At 42.2% G+C, this 17,179-nt stretch overlaps 1 protein-coding gene across 5 annotated transcripts in view; it reads left to right on the plus strand.

The window, feature by feature from the left end:
- The window catches only part of NPAS2 (neuronal PAS domain protein 2), a 101,183-nt gene that overhangs the window by 27,132 nt on the left and 56,872 nt on the right, over nt 1-17,179 (plus strand). For 2 of the 5 annotated variants that reach the window (XM_080601571.1, XM_080601572.1), the window contains exon 2: nt 4,621-4,719. The exons of the other annotated variants lie outside the window; for them this stretch is intronic. The gene's annotated coding sequence lies outside the window, so the exon portion shown is untranslated. The remainder of the gene's footprint in view (nt 1-4,620; nt 4,720-17,179) is intronic. 5 annotated transcript variants of the gene reach the window in all.

Consider the following 17,179-nt stretch of genomic DNA (forward strand, 5'->3'; position numbering starts at 1 on the left):
GTTAGAAAGGACTTCAGTTACCCCTTAATTAGAAGCAAACCTTTGGTATGAGCAGAGCCAGCACATTTCAAGACACAGGCTCCCCAAGTGGGTGGGAGAAGGATATGTTGCCATTATTTATTTTAAATAGCACCATAATGCTATTTTTTGTTGTTGTTGTTTGGACAAAAGGGTACATTCTCAATGTAAGTGAAAGTGTAGCAGTATTGCATTCCTCAATTTGTCAAGAGCAGTATTCAGAGCTTCTTTGCCACTCTCCCTTGGCAGGACCATTTCCCTGTGTGAGGCTGGGATGGGGCACCACAGACATGGTGCTGGAAGATCTCCAGTAGCACCAGAGAGGTCAGGAGTGAAGCAGCTCCACTACGTGACTTTACCAGGGCTCTTTTGCTAGAAAGTATGGGTAAAACACCTCAGCATCTCCTGACAGTTCAGGGGAGAAAGCCCAATAAAGCTTTCTGACTAAAAAGTGTGAGCAACCACTCAAGGTCTCTCCATCCTTTGCTGGTCTCCAGAACCAGGAATCTGCGTGAGCAGATAACAGGGGATAATCCTTTGTTATATTTAAGTATCTCACTGGTAGTTACTTTTTTACTGAAAAAGTCAGACAATCTGAATTATTCCAGAAAAGAAAAGATGAGTTCTGGTTTTCCATAAAGCCAGTATCCCAAAGATTTCTTTAAAGGATGCAGAAAGTGTCTCTGTTTTCCTTAAAAATCAAAATATACAATTTTTCAGGAAGAAAAGGCTATCACATGATTGGCAGTCCTCTCCTTAATCCATGATTTATAAATAACACTTCATACTAACCTGTGTTTAAATGTGCAAGGCCTAGACTTGTGAAGATTGGGGTACAGGTAATGAAACCTTCAACAAAAAGATTTATCTCTGCTCTCCATTCTGTCCTCCTTTTTTTTTTTTTTTTTAATGCAAAGTTGAAGAAACAAAATTGGAAATCATGAGAAAAACTTGAATGTATTTGAGAGATATCTTTTGTCAGAATGAGCAAAAAAAAGTGCAGTGTTTGAAATAATTGCTGAAACTTTACCCTTCAAAGTACTTTCCACATAATAAACTATTTCCAGTTAGGTTATTATGAAGTCGCTATGCTGTGTTAGCTATATCCTGCATACAAACGTTTAGTTTGCAAACATTTCTTCTAGAAAGATGGGTTTGTGCAGTATGGGTTTGTGCATTTTGACCTTAAATCTGCTTACATAGTATCTCTGAAATCTTTGGAACCCTCTTGCTAATGGGTTGGTAATGGTGGTAGTCTCTATTTCTGTCTTTCTAGTTGTTTTCATTTTACTGCTTTAGAGATATGTCAACTAGCCAGAAATGTCAAGAAGTACTTTATGTGCATTACAGCTCTGTCTTTAATACCAGGCTTTTTTGATGGTGTTCAAAAGCCAGGATTTTTTTTTTCCCTTTTTCTCAGAGAAAATCTAGAGAATTTTATATATGCAAACAAAATTAGGCATAATACTGTTCCTATTCATAAAGAGGTAAATAAAAATAAGTTTTAATATAAAAACTATAGATGTTTCAGTTTTACCTTAAAGGGAAGAAATGCCTAGGAAAATCTGTTGTGTTTTCTATGTGCAGGTATTTCCTTTAATTTAAATTTCCTTTAGTTTAAATCTCTGGTTAGGTTACACTTGTGTAGCAGAAGTCAGAGAGTGCATGGGGTTGGACATGCTGCGGTGGGAGTGTGCATTTGGTTTTGGGAACTTTTTGTCCAACTGTACAAGATAACATCCCTTAAATATATATATATATGTATGTGTTCCCCTTAGCATGCATCTCTGTTGTCCTGCAGAAAAAAAATGCACTTTTGAGCTCTTTGTAATGTTCCCAATTTTCTTTCATGTCTGTTGAGAGTCATCCTCCCTAATCTTCTAAAACATGACGAATGTACATCAGCATGCATAGTGCGTGGCAGGCACAAGGCAATTTATGGGTAAAGGAAAAATAATCGCTTCCACGGCATCTTTGTCCTGCAGGAACCCTATATTAGAAACAGGTATAAAACACCAGGGGAAAGTGGTACGATGTCACAGAACTTACTCTCCTAGTCCTTTCTGAGCTTTTTGCCTTTCTGCTCTTTCTGGTGAGGAAGCACTCATCACTCAGATTTGTTTCTTTCCAAAAAGGGTCAGAATCGTGCCTGTGTTTGCAGCTAAGGAGCATCCAGCATGCCTTAGTGAGAGGATCTTACAGCAATTCAGATGCTGATTGATCTCTGGTGCATACAGCAGCTATTCCAAACAGGCTTTGATTTACACCAGAGACTGACAGCCGGCAGGAGTACAGTTGCAATTGCTTCTGCCATGGCTTTGCTCTCTGCCCATGCCCTCAGCAGCCGGCACACACAAGAGCCATGGGCTGCTCTCAGAAAGAGCCTCAGAAAGCAGGACGGGCAGAGGGGGCTCCTCCACTGTTTGTGCTATCCTCTTGTTTTGTTTATGTTTTTGTGCTATCCTCTTGTTTTGTTTAAAACTTAGCATTCCTCTGAAATGGGGCAAAATGCCTAATTATTTCTCAGCTCTCCTGAGGTTGCATGTTTCAGTGACGGCACTTGCCACCCGCCTGGCAGGAGGTAAGACAGGGGCAAGGGAGGCAGTGCTTGAATTAGATATTGCATCAACTGAGGTGCTAAAGTTGCTTGTGCATGCTTAAGTAATGACAACGCTGAAGATAGTGGAGACGAGTCCCCCAGGAACAGAACATGAACATTAATTATAGGGGGGAAAATATATTATTAACATCAGACCGCACACTACAGGAGATCCCAGTGTGACTATTAAGGGAAATTAATTACCACCTCTCTTTACCTTTCAGATCAACTCTTCTTTATAATGAGAATAATTCCTTCATTGTTACCACTAGCATTATCAGCTGTGTGAGAATAGTTTTTCCTGGTACTCCATTCACTGGCATTGTGTATCTGTGTAGTTTGAAAATAAATACTTGCAGCAGATGCACTGCATCCCCTCTGAGGGGAAGTCCCACAGGCTCAGTCTTAGGCTCTGCAAAACAGAGCCACATGCTGAAATCCTGCTTCCTCTGCACCGGTAAGTGTGAAATAGCATCAAAGTCACGCTGTGTGGCAAAACCAGGAGCAGCTTCAGGAGGTAGCATGTCAGCACAGTGCCAGAGACCTCTTTCCCCTACCTGAGACCTGCCAGAGACCTCCTCCCATCAGCCACATGTGGCTGTCATTTCGGGTTTGTGAATTCTGGGACTGAGGATCCCTAGAAATAAACATCCTTTCAAAAACAGTTAGACTTTGGTTCCTTGGAGACCAAGTTAAAACAATGAATTTGAAGATTCTCAGTCTAAATTATACATGACGTAGCCTGCTGCCCCAAAATAGAGCAGTTAAAAGCAAGGCTATACTCTTTTAAATTAATCGTGCTTCATAACCCCTTTTACAGATCCCACTGTATTTTCTAAAAACATCTTGCATAATCTCATATGAGAAATTTTTGCTGGTAAAGTCAGAATTGAGGTCAAAACTGGCCTAAAAGAAAGCTCATTACAACTTTAACATCCGTAATCCACCCTGAGGAGAGAGATGAATGCAGTGAGCAGGCTATGCATGCATTGTTTCCATTGTACTCTTGATTAACTTATAATTCACAAGTGAGGGAGTGTGAAGGAAACTACTGAGTGATGGAAGGTCACCAATTCCAAGAGGAAATAAATGATATATAGGCATCCCATTCATCAATTTATTTGTGTAACAGCATTTTGGAATCTGTCTCTCTGGGGCAAAGCCCATTTAAAATCTTTTAATATTTTGCAAAGACCAGGATGGAAAGCTTGTGTAATCTTAGGGACAAAAGAACCATATACAAAATCCACATCATCCCAGAGCAGCCAGTGCCTTTTTCCTTGAAGAGGACACTAATTCCCCAAATTCTTCATGGCTGTCCTTGGACGAGGGTCAGTAATGATCATGATTCTTTCACACAAAGATCAGCCATCATCCTATTATTTCTTGTATAATAACAATCCTATGCTTTTCTGCAAGGTTCACTTTGCATTCCAAGGAGCATTGGCTTCTCGGAAAGTCCTGATTACAGCCATGGTTCTGATTAGTGTCGGGTTCCCAAATTCTGGTATCAAGAAATATTTGAATGTGCATGATCTCCTCTTCATATCCATTATCACACCCTCAGTTTTTATGGGCATATATTTATTAATGAACAAAATGATGCAAAGAGATTGCATCAATTGCTCCCTTCATTTGCAGAAAAGCAGGTACCCCTCAAATATGCAACCAGTTCCTGAACCATTATTTCATTTTATAACATTGAAATGGAAGCAGTGTAGTGGTAGGTGGTCTAAATGTGGAAGCAGTAGAAAGAAATCAACATAGTCCATTTGTAAAGGCTATAGAGGGTTTGACTAAAATAAGAATTAAAACCAAAAAGTGGTTTTTAAAACAGATATCCGTGCCAGACAGAGAAAAGACCTGTGCGTATATTCCTGTGCCAGACCGAGAAAAGACCTGTGCATATATTCCTGTACTTGCTTCTGCTGTTAAAGCAATACTATAGCAATAGGACAGCTGGACGTGAATGAAATGCTCTCACACTTTATTTTCTTCCACAGTTTATTGCAGAAATAATAAACACACTGTGCTGCACAGAGTCAAATTGATGCATGTGATCGTCTGCATTATTGGTGGCTAATACGGTTGCTCTGGAGCAGGTCAGTGCGCATTCTCACTTTCAGTTACTTTGGACAAATGCAAACTAAGTGTACCATGAAAAATTTCATCACATAACATGGCGCCCAAAAGATGATGTATGTCACTACTGTGATATTTTTATTATGCCTCGGAGAAAACCCATTTTAATGCACGGTTGCAAAAAGAATCACAGGTCTTAGAGCAAAAAAGACATGGAGTAACCAATGTGGACTAGCGTTTTCTTTCACAGATATCAGCAGAGCTGCAAAAATGCATGAGACAGAACATCAGCAGCTTCTTTCCACATGCAATTTTTTTTTTTTTTCAGTGGGAGACAGGCAAATTTGGGTTGAATTAAATGCTATTGCCAGGTTTTGTAATCATGCCTGTTGGGAAGGCAGTGAATTGCTAGACAAAGAGGGGAAAGCTATGGCATGCATACAGGATCTTGAGACATGGAGGAATCAAAACATGATATTTAAATAAATTCTTAAACTCTGCCGAGAGTTTCTTTGTTCAGCCCACAAGTACAAGCCATGGTATGGCAGAAAATCTCCAGTCAAATTGTCATGTCTACAACACGCAGTATGGCTGGAGCTGTGCGAGTGGGCAGACTCCTCATCCGAAACACGACTCCTCATCAGCAGGAAACCTGCTCGTGGAAGGGCGGCAGCTGCTGCGCTGCCTTGTTCCAGCTCTGTTTTAGTGGCTCGGTGTATAGTGCTAGTTTGTAACTCCAGGTCAGGTTTACAGGGCTTTAACTCCACTGGTATCAAGGAACTTACTGCTGCTCCTCACTGATGTGAGTGAGAGCAGAGTGGCCTCGTGTCTGCATCCCAGCTGTGTGCTGGAGGCGGCCACATCTGGATGGGGCCATGCCATGGAAGGATGAGGAGGAGATGGAAGAAGAAGAGAAAGGGAAGAAGGAAGAGGAGAAAGAGGAGGAGGAGGAGGAAGAGGGGGAGGAGGAGGAGGAGGCGGCGGTGGCTCCCTGGTGAAGAGAGCGGAGGAGAGGGCAGGCTGAATAGCTTCATGAGCACTGGAGTGGGACAAAATCCAGGCTGAGGCAGAGATAATTGGTTTGATAGTCTAAGAATAAGGAAGCAGCAGATGTCTTTGAATGCATGATAAGAGCAACAGGTCAGAGACTTGGCTCATGGTGATTAGGTTTTGAGAGAGCAGGAGAAGAAGCCTGTCTTCTGAAACTTGGCACAAAGCTTAAGTCTTTTTTTGAACATCTCTTTGGGATGACAACCTATGATCCTTTTTTTTTTTTTTTTTTTTTTTCCTCCTATGGTTTCCACATTACACTGACTGCTTCGGTCTGCAGTTAAGTTCCTCGGGAGCAGACTAGAGAGGTCAAAGCACCTGCGTCTATGAAAAGTACAATATGGGGGAAAGGGTCAGAGAGCCTCTGTTTCCCAGGGAGTCTTCTAAATGTGCCTTACCATTGATTCAAAGATAGATTCCTATCCATGGCATAATCAGTGTAATTCCTAGCAGCACCTGCATTTTCTTTCAGGGTTTCTCATACAAGCTTTGCCCAGCCTGTTTTTACTTATCCTGTATGACTGAAAAAATGCCAGCAGCCAGGGAATTGGAATACAACACAAAATAGCTGAAAGCTAGCTATGAATTTAGGAGCTGTGCTAGCCATTCAGAGATTTATATTCTTTTTTTTTTTTCTTTTTTTTTTTTCTGGGTAATGGGCAAGTTAGAATCTTTCAATATTTCAAAAAGAGAGCAGTAGAAAATATCCCTGGGGACAGGCTGCATAAGCTCTGATCCTGTATCCGAAGTCCAGTACCAAGACTTTTTCTAATGAAAAAAGCAATTCATTCAGCTAAAAGAGAGCGAGTTTGACTTTGAAAATTAAAATCAATGCTTTAATTCAATACACATACAATTACCAGCTGTCAAATAACATGTAATGCACTTTTACTAGGGAAAAAAAAAAAATCACACCACCACCACCACAAAAGACCAGAAAGGAGGCTTTGACAAATGTTAGTATTCTCATAATGAACATTTTAGGTGGTTTTGAAAGTAACATTGCAAAGTTAAGCACCGCAGATGATAGGGCATTATGCAGAGGGCATAAAAGGACCAATGGTGTTTTTCAGAACACATATCACTGCTTCCTGTAATGCTCTGTTGTCACAAATATATGGTGATTAGCTATTTATCAGAGTGAAAGCACATCGTAAAACATTCCACATATCATTGAGTTTCTAATAATCTGTGTCACTGTAAAGATTAATACATTAAGTCAGTCCACATAACTTCACGAAATACCTTCCTTTGCCAAGATTTGTGTTGGTTTTGGCAAACAGCGGATGAAACACTGATGAAATGGGAACATCTACATTTGTTGACTGGTCTGTGAAATAACAGACTTGCTTTTTTGCTCTGGGGCAACACTTTTTTTTTTTGAGATGGCAATAAAAATATCCCTGGTAGCATTGTCAGCATCTGAATACCTCACCGGCCTGCTTTACTACAGTAAAGCAGTCCTCGTTAGTCTATATTTTGGGATATGACTTGTCTGCATTGGACCCTTGCAGATCTTTTTGCTGTGTTAAGACACACTGAAGACCAGCACTGTGAATCGAGGCCAATATTTTCAATTTTGGGTGCCGAGAGTTCAGCACTGAAATCTGTATTTAGTCACGTAACTACACTTTCAGGCACCCAGATGTCCTTCAATTCCAGTGATTTATTTCTACCTGCGTTTCCACCAATGCTTCCCCAGAGCCCCATGGAGTCTAAGAAGACAGTAGGAGTTGTATTTTAGCAGAAAGATAACTAGTGTTATTACTGTTTCTGGAAAGAAAGAAAGAAAGAAAGAAAGAAAGAAAGAAAGAAAGAAAGAAAGAAAGAAAGAAAGAAAGAAAGAAAGAAAGAAAGAAAGAAAGAAAGAAAGAAAGAAAGAAAGAAAGAAAGAAAGAAAGAAAGAAAGAAAGAAAGAAAGAAAGAAAGAAAGAAAGAAAGAAAGAAAGAAAGAAAGAAAGAAAGAAAGAAAGAAAGAAAGAAAGAAAGAAAGAAAGAAAGAAAGGAAGAAAGAAAGAAAGAAAAGAGAGAGAAACAAGCCAACCTTAACATTGCTAAAGGACAATTGTTTCAAATCACAGAAGACCTCTGAAAATCCATCTGCATATTCAGGCAGCTAAACATACTCCCATCACTAGCTTAAAAACCCCATGTTTGAAAATCTTGTCCTGAGCCCACTCAGAAATACATGATTCGAAATGAGATTAGTGATGAATCCAAGGGAAATATAACCTTCTCAGGTTGGAGTGTGACTGATGACGTGCAGCCCCAGTTCATGGGGGAAAGTGGGAGTTCATTTAGATTGATTCATTAATGTTTTTCACAGAGTCAGTAAAATACTTGATAATTAATGGAAAGAAATATGAGTTCAGCTAAAATCCTCCATAAATTAAAAGTATTTAATTTAATAGTAATTTAGAGGATTTTGCAAAGTGCCAGAGCCAGATAACTGCATTTGCAGAGGAAGCAAGATTGAGAGAACTGCCTGCTGGACTGATGCACATAATCCATCTTTACAGCGACGCGGGTCAGAATTCAGCAGCAATATTACTATCCTTCCCATCAATATCTCCATGAAGAGAGAGAAAAAAATATATCAGGAAAAACATTATCTTGCATTTCATTCCTCGCTCTTTAGCTGACTAAAAATTTACTGCACGCCTCACAGTGTAGTTTAAGACTCGGCATTATTTCTCAGGCTAATGTCAGTTTTAAAACAGCCTGGAATTAGACACTGGACAAACCGAAGGTGCTCATTCCAGTGAAACATTTCCAAGTTATGAAGAGATGGGAGCAGATCAAAGGGATGCCAGCCTTTTATTGGCTTTTCTGTTGGGGTTCCCTTCACCACCACCAGCTCAGACCCAGGCAGCCAAACTCCACCTCCCCTTGGCCAACGTGTACGTCCAGCTTGGAGTGGTGTAGCAGCACTCACAGGCTCCCAGATACCCATCTCCAACACACGCGACGTGTTATTTATGGCCTTGCTGGTGCACAGCCTCTGAGACACGCAATGGGCCCAGGGCAAGAAAGGGGAGCAGGGATGGTACTGCCTGTGGAGGGGAGAAGGTGCTGGCCAGGGGTGCTGGGTCCCAAATGTGCATCTCAGCCCTTTCAGCAGCCAGGGGTTGGACCAGACAACAGGTTGGTTAGACATTGACGGAGCAACATGTAAAAGGGTGGGTGATATAGGCACTCAAAAGTGCTCGTTAACATTTCTGCGCCATCTTCTCAGGAACTAAGGGAATGGGAACTAAGGGAATACGGAGTGTTTCACTCAGCAGAGGTAGGTTTCCTCTTTTTGTGCCCCGTGTTCTTGAGAGTGAGGACATTAAAAGCAAAAGATGAGGATTTTCAAAGGAGAGAGCTACAGGGTTGGGACTGAGATTTGGATGAGGATCTCCCTCTTTTTCTCATACCCATTTGAAAAAGCCCCACTCCGCTCTGGGGGATTTGAGAGACTCCCTGCTGCCAATTTTAGGAGTACTGGAACACATTCAATCATGGACAGAGAGGATAAAGTGTACTTAATTCTCTGCACTTTAGGTGGTTTACATTGGCACAGTCTGAAAGGTTTGGAGTTCTGAAGTTTACACATTCACAAAGTCTTGGTGTTCAGATTTAACATCATGTACTTTTTCTTTAACTTGAAGTAGGAAACAATAGGAGCCAGCAGAAAAGTTTTTTCAGGAGCTTGCCTTTTGAATTATCCAAAGGCAGGCAGACGAAGGGGGAAAAAAACACCCAAGGGGAACCAAATGTTGTTCTGTTTAAAAGAAAAAATCCCCATACTCAAATACCCCTATAATAGTGTGGCAGTAAAATGTATGATAATAAAGTGAAGTGCTGTGGTATTTGAGTTTATGGTATTTTTGTCACAGTTTCTATAAATTGTCTTTTCTGCAGACACTAAAGTTGCTTCAGTTCCTATAGACGCCCTTGAGACTGCTTGAAACCCACCAGACGAGGAGCAGCAATAGTATCTCTCTGACCAAACATCCCAATCCATCCCATGACAAAAGCTTTTCCTCCTGTGGTTTCCCAAAACTGCCTTCAGGATACCTTTTTATGTGGATTTTGGGAGCTTTCCCTTTTCTCCCCATCTTGAGCCACAGGCCTGCGATTGCCTCTCCCGGGTGTTTCACACGAGGCTGTGAGCCAGAGGGCCTGACCCAGCACCAGCCACAGCACAGGACCCGGCCAGGGCTCCCTGCCACATGCTTCCTTCTCTTTTCCTCTTTTTTTTTGGTGGTGCTGCGTAAATATGTAAGCCAGCAGACCTACACTGAGCCACGTTCCTGCCTCACTGCTTGTTCAAAGCCGGATCAGGTATGCTGACAAAAGCTGAAGTCACAGCAGAATAGATACACTGTAAAGTACCTTCCTTTCAGTAGAGTAGTTAATTCTGATTTTTTTTTAGATTACCTGCAAAACTCATGGTGTATCGAAGGTTCAAGTCCTATTTTTTCCATCCGTGGTGCTCCAGTAATGGCCACGGCACTGTGTTTGAACCAAAATGTGATTCAGCGTGAGTAGAGATCTAGAATTGTGTCATTTTTCCCCCCTCATGTTTTTTACCCCTGGTAATTAAGAATGATGTGTAGCAGTGTGCAACAACTCAGGCTTTTTGGGACACGCTCTTAGTGTGTCTGTACGAATATTTGACACAGATGACAAATAAAGTAGTACATCACCCTATCATTCTGACAGCAAATTTTCCTGGAAGTGGAAAGGGTAAATGTACATTCAGAATGGAAAAAGAAAAAAGCAAAAAAAAAAAAAAGCACCCATTGTAGCCAAAACATGCTTTCCTACCATTTGGCACAGAAAAGATATATTATTTTGCAATTCTAACTTTCACAGCACATGAGCATGAGGTGAATCAGCATATTGCTGTTTCACTATGGTTTTCAGAGTGCCTTTATTCTTTCTTTTCAAAGTTAATATCTGGCAGAGGCATAATTTGATGCTTTGTTATGGGGCTTTTAATGACTTCTGTGTTTCTGAAACACAGCAGTTGAGTGAATATGCTAAAATTTAAATGCACTTTACACTCTCTGGACTATGTCCTGCATTTAGCCTGTGTTCAAGAGGATATTAGGCTGAGACATTTTGAAACCTCGATTTCATTTTAGTCAATAGCGAGAGTTTAATATACAATATGAAGTAGGGAGATGCTTGAGTGTGAAAAAATATAAACAAAAGCAGTTATAGTTTGCTCTCATTCCCCCATTTCATCAATCTAAAGCTGTTTTTATGCTAAGCAGCACGGGGACACTGGAATGCAAAATCAAGTCTTCCAAGGTATTTCCATGCATAGGATCCACAGGAGGATGTCGCAGTTTCTGAGGCCATTTTGACTGATCCTAAATAACCTGATTCAGGACCAGCTATGTATTTAAATTAATTATTTCAGGCTCTGTGTATATATTGAATACACAACTTGACCTGTACACAACTCGAATTGTGTATTCGAGTCCTGAGTGTCGCTCAGGACTCCCCTTTCCCAAGTCGCACCCCCCAGAAGAGCTGCCTGGAAGGGGGGCTATGCCCTGAGCACCCCGGGAGAGCAGCGCTGGCTGCCTTGCGAGCTCCCCATGCAGCACTGCAATGCCACGTCACGCAAGGCAGAGCTGTTCCACCACAAAAATAGAACATCTATCAATTACGGTTGAGGAGACAAAACCTCCCGACAAAATTCAGACAAAATCCCCTGCCAGTGGTGAAGCCGGTAGCAGGAAAAGAGACGCGAGGTGCAGTAAGGTTTGATGAATTAGAAAATTTCCCATGCAGGAAGGCAAGGTTGCCCAATAAAGCTAGCCTTCCACCGTAGAATGATTATGCAGAGATTTTTGCTGGTTCTGCACAGGCTTCAGTCTTTTCTCTTCTTCGTGTTGTTTGTGTTTGGTTTGAGGTTTTTTTTGTGATTGTTTTTGTTTGTCATGCTGACCCATAAGAGTTATTATTACCACCCCCCCAAAATTAAAAAAGAACAGGAAATGTGATATGTTCAGTACAGAGAAGATTTGAATTTTTCATCTCCTAACATTTTGTTTTTCAAATCACTGTATACCCAGTAGCACAGCAAAAATCATTTGCTTTAATGCAATTGCTAATAACGATGATATCAACACAAACCTCTGTTTGTTCATATGTTGAGCTCATTGAATAAAGAAGCTTATCATTTATCTGTGTAGAAGCTTTTAATTAGTTTTCTGAATTTACTCCAGAGATTAATGGGCAGATAATATTTAATACATGCTTTATTGTTTTCATTTCTTTATTGAGATATCTGAATTTGCATGCTGTTCCACCTTTGATCTTTTACTCTGTGTCAGTAACTGTAAAATATTTGGCTGCAATCAGACATAAAAAAAAAATCCGCTAGTCCATTGCAGCTGGGTGGTAGTGGGTGGTTTATAATGTAGGACACAGCAAATTCTCCTCTATCAGGGATTATAAACTGCACTCAGAAAAGGCCATTTATACTGGTGTCACTTGCTGGCACCTTGCAAGATTTCCAGCAGCTGGGTGGGTAGGTGCCTCTTCCAGCTCACGCACTGGATGAATGGTTTGTGGACTTAGGCATTCCTATTTTACTGAGATTTCTTTTGACCCTTCCCCTCCAGCTGCCACCTTTTCCCCTGGCTCTGACCATCAATTAAGACCCACAGCTTAATGAAAGAAGACGAAATAGGTGTATCAGGCTTCAGTATTAAATCATACCCCTGCAGTGCATCTGGCTTGCTGATGCTGGCCAACGCCAGCTGCTTTCATGGAAGAGGTGAGGCGTTTCAGAGCACGCTGGTTGAAGAACTTGGTCCAGGGCAGGCAGAGGCAGGGCTCCACTGGCTCCTTGCAGCACCACCATGGAAAGTGAAGGGCAGTGGGATGGATGTGGTTGCCAGCAAGCTCCAGGTGGGCTCCCTGTGGTGTCTGAACTCCTCTGATTTTTCACTCAGGGGGTGGTGAGGCACTGGAAAAGGCTGCCCAGAGAAGCTGTGGGTGCTCCATCCATGGAGGTGCTCACCTGCTCTCTCATTGCCAGGAAGAGAAACTGAGCCCAAGCCGCTGAGTTCATCTTTACTGCTCTCCTTTATTCCTTGCGTCCTGGGAGAAGGCACGTGTTCAAAGTGCAGATAAAAGGGAATGGAAGCCCTAAATAAACAGTGCATCATTTTTATTAAATAGTGCCCTGTGTAAATATAGAGTTCAACATTACGGTTTTGTTGGCCCAGTAGGAGAAGGATTAAAAATGCTTATTAATGGGATTTAAAAGCAGGAGTTCGGTTATATTAGCTACAAAAATATAATTATCATAATTAAGATTGCAAAGCACTAATGAAGCTCTTTAATAATTATCCCTTTTCCTCAGAGATTCACTTTGTAAAACCTGATTTGAATTTTGCATCACGCTGGAGAAACTTTATTGGTGTAGAAACGGGAACCGCTGGTAGCAGGAGCAGGCTGGGAACAGCGGTGCTTGGCACGTCATTGGGGACATGCTGGCACTGGGGCTGGAGCATGGCTCAGCCCGTGGCAGGAGAGGCTTAAGGTCACAAAGGCAGGTGATGGTGTAGAACATGGATGCAACCTTGGTCTGATGCTGTGTCTGAACTCTCAGCAGGCTTACGGACTTGGGTGTGAAACTATGGAACTGCAACTGGAGTGTATCCAGCTACAAGGTCCATGCAGCCAGGCAGAGCGTGTGTCTCTGGCCTCTCTGTATCTCTAGGCTTAGCAGTGCCCTGCCAGACTGAGCTTGGTCTTGTCAGAGATGACCTTAAAACCCATTAGATTACATGGATCACCTGCAAGGGAGACAGCAGGCGGTACAGGGCAATAGCCTGTATGGTCACAGGCTTACAAGGTCCCTCCCGAGAGAAGAGAGAGACAGCAAGTTTTCAAAATTAAATTACAACAAATCGTCCATTTAAAAATATCTCCCCAAAACAGCTTTTCATGATTCATCTCCCCAGATGATTAAATATTTAGTTCTGCTGACAGGAATATGATAGTTACTACAGAGCAGAAAATTTAGTGCAGTGTGTGAGTTATAAGCAGATATGTTATCAAGCTGTTAACACAAAAGTGATGGGATTATTGGTGTTGATATCTGTATTTATTTCTTCATATTGTGTAGGGATATTTTTCCCCTGTACAGCAGCAGATTTAGGCCACGGCTTTGCATTGGCACAGGGCAGGGAAACTGTTGCTTCCTGCATGCTCTGTGCAGTGGTGGTTTTGCCACAGGCCTCCCACCTCCAGCCCCCATCAATGGCAGAGCAGCTGAGTCCCCGTGGGTGTCACCAGGCTGGGATGTCCATGAGGTTGAGGCCAAGGAGAACACTCACTGCCTGCCTTGAGTCCAGGTCTCCACCTCATGGAGATGGCTCCACTGGTTCTTGATGGTTTGGAAAGCAAGCAAGGTGCTACCAGGGCAGGGAGAAGACAAGGCCACCAAGAGAGGACGACCCTTCACCCCAAGTCCTGCTCAGTGGAGAGGGAGCTGCCACATGAGGTTAGACACCTAAGCCTAGAAAGAAATTGGATTTCATGTTTAGTTTCTGATGTATTTTCCCCTTTCTTGTTTCTCCACAGAAACATGTGGCCTCATAGTTCAACATCTTATGTGCAAAGGGGACACCATCGTAGCCAGTGTAAATTTTGACAGTGTTATCACAGGTTCAGAATTCTCTGAACACCTAGGCCCAGAGCCTTTAACAGAAGAGTAATTTGGTTCTTTGAGAGCCATCCCTAAATATTTAACAAACAAACAAAAAATTGGGAGGGATGAGACCATCCTATTTCAGCTCCTGGATATTTTGCTTTACACTGTACTGCAACTCTAGCCTGTTTAATTGGATGGAAAAGATTAAAAAGATCTTGTCAAGGCTATTGCTGCTGGGAAAAATAAAAATAAAAATAAATAAAATAATAATAATAATAAAAAAGAAAAGACAGCAACTTTGACAACAGTCCCATCAAAAAAGGCTGACTTTCTGCTTGTGTTAGTTTTTCTCAGGTAGTTCATGCCAAACAAAACAACAATCCTTGAGATTTTGACAAATAAATCTTTAGAGTGTTATAACCATATATTCTGCCAGTTTGCCTGCTTTGGCTGAGTGTTTGACCATCAGAAAATCACAGGTCAAATATTATATTATTCTACTTAAATATTTGCAGAAGCAGATAAACTTTAACAGATTTTTACAACTGAGAATATTTTATAACTGAGTCCATTTTCAAGGGAAGGTCTCAGGGCTTTATTTATTTATTTTTGTAGTTTTATTTATTGCAAAATAATTTGTGCAGATCTACCTCTACATTTAGGCCTGGATTTTGCAAAGATACACATCCATGAGGGACTTCTTATAGCAGTGTAGAGTTAAGTACATGCTGAAGTCTTTGTACGTTTGGGACTTTTGATACTGTGAGGATTAAAGTTTTATAAATACCTAAAACAGATTAAGAACATGAGAAGTAGAGAGAGAGAAAAATAATTTTTTTTTCAGTCAAGGGCTGTTCTCATGAGAGGCCTTTTTCTTCATTTTCTTTTTTTCTTTTGTAATTCTATTATAAAGTGAGTATTCTTTTAAATCGATGTCTAAAAATGACATGACAGACACATGACATACAGACATGCAATGTTAAGATGTGTATCTCAGATTTTTTTCTCCTAGATGCCAGGTTTATGAAGCAGGAGAGATGTCAGTGTAGGGGAGACAGTGCACAAGCTATTTGTAGCACAGAAGAGCAAAAACATATTAAAATAGATTTCTGGAACATATGTTTTATAGGAACTTATCCAGGGGGACTTATACACTGAGGATGTTCCAGGTGGTAGCCAGCTCAGTAGATCCAGAATCGCAGGACAGTTCAGGTTGAAAGGGACCTCAGGTAGTGTCCAGTCCGACCTCCTGCTCAAAGCAGGGCAGCTCTGAGGTCAGGACAGATTGCACAGGGCTGTCCCATCGGGTCTTGACAGCCTTCAAGGACTGGGACAGCACAGCCTCTCTGGGCAGCCTGCTCCACTGCTGGGTTGTCCTCATGAGAAGTTTCTCTTCTCTTCTTTCAATTTATGCTCATTATTTCTTGCTCTCCCACCCTGTACCACCATGAAGAGCCTGGCTGTAGCTTCTCATTGACTCCTTGTAGGAACTGGGGGCCTGTTAGATGCCTCAAAGCCATCTCTTGTCCAGACTGAACCAGCCCAACTCCCCCATCCTCTCCTCACGGGGCAAGTGCTTCAGGGCCTACCATCTGTGTCCCCTGATAGCAGCCCTGCCTTTGAGCATGAAGCCAACATAAATGACGTAGACCGCTCTGTCTCCATCTTCAGATCCTGTCAGTTATAGCAGGCAATCAAGTTGCTCAGGCATGATTTACACTTGGTAAATCCATTAGTGTTTTTTTGTTTGTTTGAAGGATGGGCGTATCTGCCTTTCTCCAGTCACCAGGGACCTCCCCCAGTCTCCACAGCCTCTCAAAGATGAGAGAAATCAGCCCAGTTGAGGACACCACCAGCTCCCCCAGCACCAGTGGAGGCTGACCACCAGCCCCCCCCAACTTGTATGGGGCAAATTTCCTCAAGCTCCCTCGAGTTCCCTCATCATTGCTGGTCCTTCTGCTCCTCCACGGCCCTGCCTCCCACACATAGGCCTGGCTGACCTTGCTGGCGAAGGCAAGGACAAAGAAGGCATAGGTACCTCAGACATACCTGTTTGCTTTCACTAATCCACCCACCACTCCAGTTCTGTAACCGTCTTTCCTTGTTCAACCTTTTACTACTGGTGTGGCAGAACAAGCTCTTCTTGTTGCCGTTGATGTTCCCTGCAAGCGTCAAGGTGAGCTTTGGCTCTCCTGACACCATCCCTACACACCCAATAAAGTCAACACAGAAAGACAATACCTCCACTCGATGATTTACCATCCATTGCTACTTTGCCTGAGCACAATCTTTGACAATGTTTGGCTGTGCACCCCCTTTTTCTAAAAAATGACCCATTTTTCCTACACTTATGGTGGTAACACACTGCCTGACTCTGCACAGTTTTATAAGAAGAGGGAAACATGCATATACCGAACTAGTAATAATTTAGCCTTTAACTGCCCCATGCCTTGGTTTCCTTCTTAAAACACACATAAAATCCAATGCACTGTCCATTTTTTGCAAAGCCCCCATTTCTATAAATGCGTTGTCCTTCTATAAGGGTGCTGTCCTTCTCCCTAGACAAACAGGCTTTCCCTCCTGAGGACCGTGTGCCCCACGACGAGCCCAGGTCCCACTCCGCAGGAGAGCGAGCTGCGAGCAGACCATTACAATCACGTCCTCCGCTCATCGCACGCAGCAATGTTACCAAACTGACCTACTTTTCCCATCCGCCCACGGAAGGCTAATCCTGTTTAGCATTGCTGGAAGGGGACAGG

The sequence above is a fragment of the Anser brachyrhynchus genome, assembly GCF_964034855.1.
Source record: "Anser brachyrhynchus genome assembly, chromosome: 1".
Lineage (NCBI taxonomy): Eukaryota > Metazoa > Chordata > Aves > Anseriformes > Anatidae > Anser > Anser brachyrhynchus.